Raw genomic sequence first — 5,804 nt, forward strand, 5'->3', positions numbered from 1 at the left:
AAGGTACAAAGGAGGGGCAAGCTGCCAGAGTTTGGCCCGTTTTGCCTCTACTCATCACGCATTCCATCTTCCCCACCTTTTGTTTCTCGAGAGCTACTTTACATTACCTGACATGACCAGTTAAGCTCCATCTCATGAATTAAGCATGGAAGGCTTTGGAATCAGTTCACGAGATTATCTTGTGTCAACTACTGTGTTGAAGTACCTTAAGCGATATACAGTAGCAGCATTACTCACTCCTATTGGAAAATCTTCACTCCACATCTGAAGAGAGGAGCTTGTAGTATTACTGCAGCATTTAGTAAGTAATTTGCAGAAACACGACTGATATTTTATTTTTGTGGTTTAAATAAGGTGATGATCAGGCCCAGGAACAGTCCGAGATTCCAAAGACTCAGCTCAGGGCCAAGGAGGAAGAGAGGCTGATCAAAAGCTGAGGCACAAAGGAGTGAGCCTATTGCGTCTCGAAAAATTGGAAAAGAAGAAGGAGAGATACAAGAGACACTTGTCTGCTTTTAGCTGAGCTCATCAATTCTTTACTGTATTTGCGTGCTGACAGGGTGATCTATCCAAACCATAGTATGTGATTCATATTTAAGAAATAAAAAAATAATTAAATCACCCTCAAGTCATGACATCCTTTCTTTTATGGAACTCAAAGGAAGTGTTTGAAGAATATTATTACAGTGAAGGAAACTACAGAGGTTTCCAAGCTTAAAGGGCCAAAGCATGTATTTTCATGACACATTCACTATGTCTGTTTCGCAGCTAATAATTCTTCAAGTCAGATCTCTGACTCAGGTTAACATTTCAGTGGAGACAAGATGATCTGGCAGAGCAGTAGAAGCTATCTGCTTTATTATCCTTTTATTGTGCTTTTGTATACTTTTTGAAGCTTGAAAGCACTTGCGTCTCTATTATTATAAGTACATGGGAAAAGGCAAGCTTTTTATAAAGAGGAATTCCTTAGTAGTTTAGGACAGACTGAATGTGACTAAATGATGATAAACCTTCACTTTTAGGTGAACTGTTGCTTTAAGTTGAATTATGGTAAATTGTTTTTATGCTTATTAGATGTTTTCACCAGTCTTTTTCTTATATTGTCTTAAGGAAGGAGGACACTGCAGCAGGAGGGAGGGATCAGAGAAAGCCAGGAGGGTTCAGATGATTCAGGGGATGATGAAGATGACGTGCGAAGACAATGATGAGGCAGCGATGATGGCGATGATGATGATGAGGATGAAATGAGGATGAGGCTGGAGAGGAAGGAGAAGAAAATGATGAACCTCTGTCATTAGGTGGCCAGATACCAGGCATGGAAACAGGCCACATATTTGTTTCCTGTTCCCATTGTCTTTCCACTGTGGCTGCCAGTTCCAGGTGTCAAGAAACCCTGTGAGAAACATCACATTAGCATTTATTTTTTTAAATGTACTTTGATAGAAATTTGATAAAGACTGACATGCTATATTTTGCACTTACAGGCATCCAGAAGTTCTTTATCTGTCACTTTCATGATTTCAGCCATTGTAGTTGCCTGTTCTCTATCTTATGGTGTGGTGGGCATCAGGTCAGTGTAAAGAAAACAGCGTGTTAGCCATTGCTTATGAACATTGTGCATTAGCAAATAAAGGAATAAAAACAAACAATCAATCATTGAGATTTTCTCTCCTAGGTGGGTGAGACCATTGGCATTTCTGGGGAAATCATGGGTCTTACCATTCTGGCGCAGGAACATCCATTCCTGATCTTATCACCCAGCGTGATTGTGGCTCGAAAGGCTTAGGAGACATGGTATCTCGAGCTCTGTGGGCCTTAACATATTTGACATCACCATGAGGGTAGGAACAATGAAAACTTTACAAGTAGGGTGTTTGATAGCTGGAAATGATAGGTACATTTTGTCAAATGTGATTGGCTAAACACTGGCTCCTTGTGTTCACTGGTTTGTGTTCAGACCACATGTTTCACGTTTGATTTTCAGATGGACTGTCAGTTTTAGGATTTTCTGTAAATTTTGTGCAGATTATATAGTTTCACCAGTAGCTGGCAACAAGAGTCCCTAATGAGTGAACTTTTTGTTAAAAGTTGGAAGAAATTAGAAAGTGATGTGACATGACATGTGACACGTATAATGTATACTAGAAATTATGCTCTACATTGGTTAACCCAAACCTGTGACCTCTAGATTTATAAGTTAAACCAACACTAATTTGTCTAATCATGCACAAAATAAATTGTACATTTTTGAGTGTGTCATTTGCTCAACGTTTGTTCAAAACTCTGAACTTCTGATGAAGTGACTAAGCTATCAAATTTCTTGCATCTGCAAATGAGTAATATGTCTTAATTCATTGTATTCATAAATAGTAGGTGAAAATACCTTGAAAAGTACCTGGATGATTTACTAATTATGGTGAGAATTAGAGAGTGTGTATCCAGAGGTTTTATAGATGACATCTGACACTGGTAAGGCAATGACCAGTAACAACATGTAATTAACAATATAGTACACCTAAGATGTATTATATTCATACTAAACATATTCATTCTATATAATTCAGAACTATGCTTTTGCTTGATTGCAAATGGTACGTCATTCAAAAGAAGCACCTACACAGATGTGATTTCTGAACTGTATATAGTAATATTACATCTAAATTAGTAAAATATTTTAGCTGTTGTTTGTTTAGAAATATCCCCACTAGTGCTGAATAAATGCTTTATATCTTAATTATATTCTGGCCACAGATGCACGATTGCCCTGGCTGATGTACTCATCTTTTCATTCACTGGCGCCGGTGCCCGTGAGCAGCAATGGGCTGTTCTGTGCCATTGTGCTGCTCTTCCTCATCTCCTCTTTGTCATTATCTCCATCGCTGCCTGTAGAGTGGAGGATGAATAAAGTGTTAGGATCATATGTTTCATCCTCTACTTTGTATTCCTAGTACTCAGTGTCATGCTGAGATGAATCCTCATATGTCTGTCCATCTGGGCAAACCTGTTGATACAGTCTGGCATTTGAAACGCTCTGAACTGTAACTTACACATATTAAAGCATCTCTGGACTAAGCACTGTTGACTTATTCTGTATTTTACACCAAGATCTTTTTGTAAAGGATGCAATAACTGGCCATCATTTCAAGCTATATTGCTATTTACAGGCACTTTTTGGTCACCACTTTGAAGCCTTACATTAAAATGAAAAATGACAGAGCCCTGTCCCAAATGGTCACCATTTGTGTTATCCTCTCACTTTGGTGATGCAATGCCATATGGGTTGTTGAGTGTAGACTGCTGTATTTGGCCCACCAGTGTAGGCTTTCCAAAAGGGCACATTGAGACCACATACAGAGCACTCTTGAGCACCTTTTGAACCAGTAAAATAACAAATAAGACACCCTACTGCCTTGTGGACTTGGCAAACTGTTATGGTTATGATTGCATAATCAAAGGTCAGATCCAGTGTGCCATTTTAGGACAGGACCACATAATCAAATCTTTTCTCTTTTATTTTTTAAAATCTCACATGATTTGTGATGCAATTTAACCATTTAAGTTTTATTAGGATGATACCAAGATACACATAAAACACACATTTCTTTACGACATATAAAATGGAAGTGCAAAGGATTATAACTTTATGAGAAGAGGTAAACGTGTGTAATTGTTTTCAGTAAGAACATTGCATTGCATAACAAATGTTTCCAAATTGTTTTGATAATTTATATTGCTTGATTGTATTGATGTTGTGGGTTTTCAGATAGCTGGGACTCGTTGGGGAGAAAATCGTGGCTTATTATACGTGTAATTTAACCCATTCTCTAATGGAATTATTTTTGTTACATGAAAAAAATGCTCATTGCTTAAGCATTCTAATTGCAGATCTGTAACAATATAAGATATGACTTTATTTTTCCTATCACAAAGTAGAGACAAAGTCTAATGTAATCAGTATGATTCTAATAAAAACAGTTTGTGAATTTCCATCACAAATGTCTGCAATGCTGTTTAAATTCACTACTGAATAGAGGCAAGGATTGTTCCTTTTTGAATATACCATACATTATGTTGATTTCTCTCTTGAGGATTGCTCATTGTAAACCATATTTGTTGGTTCAGTGCAAAATTAAATGGGTTTAAAATGCCACTTTTCTCCCTCTATTTCATCAAAATAAACCAGAACACCAAAACAAACACATGGAGTCGATTTAAATTGTTTTATTTACAGTTCTAAACAATTTTATAGACCTGAAAAATCAGATCCCAGCCAAAATGATATATAAAAATATAAATAGAAGTAACAAAGGAGTATGATATGTAAAGCACATTTGCACCTAACATAAATGAGTTGTTAAAGAGCAAATAAACAAATCACCTCACACATTAACGCTTTAAATTAGCTTCCATAGAATACGTCAGTTTATTTCACCTATACTCCATATTGACGTAAAAAGCAGGTGATAGAAAAACTGCTAAACATTAACAGCAGTGTAAATTGTATTTCTTTTGTAGTATTACAGCATCAGGTCAATAAACAAAAAAAATCCTAAATGTTTAGGGCAGTATTATCTCTTTTTTTTTCCTACTTGGGGCATTAGTGTCCCATGTCACTGTGTATAACTACATGTGTTTTATCTTTTCATAATCCATCGCATTTTAAATATTTAAACTTAATCAGTTCTCTTCCCAACCACACCAGATCAAAGTGCATCTTCATTAACACTTAATGATAAAATGGGCAATATTAAAGTATAACAGTTCCAGTTATCGCATAATGTAAGTGCTTGTAATAGCTAGGTACTATGTATCTTCGACAATGGAAACCCATGATTATGTAACACTGCACAATATATAAAGCAATGCCTCGAAGATTTTATGGTTACGTACCTTCTTGGCAAACACGCCTAGATTATGCTAGTGGTGTAAAGCGATTGACTTCACATTCATTAACAGTCCATTTTATTTTATCTTGCTATGTACCCTTTAAACCCTGTTGTAAATTTGTCTCCATTATATTTCTCCTTTAAGGTGAGCATTTCTCAATTCAAAATCTCCTCAAATATTTTCTCACCATATCAAACTGTAGGTCAGAGTTTATATTTGGTCCCAGTTCTGTACCTCAAGGCGACAGTGTCATAGCCAGTCCACCACTCGACTGGTCTCAGGACCAGGGCGACAAACAACTGCAACTCAAAGAGAAACCTATACACTACAGACAGCATAGTCTTTACAAATGGAACCACGTCAGTTATAACAAATTCCAGTCTTAAAATATAACTGTATAATACAAATATGCAAAATAAATAGGGACATATTACCCCCAAAAGTCTCTCTGTATATGAAATATACAAGTGCCTCTGAGCGGCCTAAAGGGACGGTGTTTGTTGGGGTTGCTCGACATTGTGCTTCCAGCATCCTAAACGTGATCGATTTGATTGTTCCTGCATAAGCTACAGTCCCAAATCCACCCCACCATTCACTGGGCGTGTGAGCGAATGGGCGATGGAATGACTGGGCACAATGATATTGCTCTAATCTGGCAAGCCTCTAAACTCAAGTTTACCTGAGCGGTGCTAGGCAGTTCAAGCGACCCCAAGATTCTAAAGGGGTTGAGGTCAAGACATTGTAGGCAGAGTGGAAGAGCCAAAGTGAGGGACAAATGCAAGAAAAGAACCAAACTACAGACTATATAAAGTGACATATTCTGGGGAAGTGTATGAAGAACAGTCACATAAATACACAGGACTTGTGTGAAAGGGACCTCATTATAGAGAGCCAGAGTGGCTAGTTACGATGAATAT

Source organism: Puntigrus tetrazona, chromosome 11, assembly GCF_018831695.1.
Source record: "Puntigrus tetrazona isolate hp1 chromosome 11, ASM1883169v1, whole genome shotgun sequence".
Taxonomy (NCBI): Eukaryota; Metazoa; Chordata; class Actinopteri; order Cypriniformes; family Cyprinidae; genus Puntigrus; species Puntigrus tetrazona.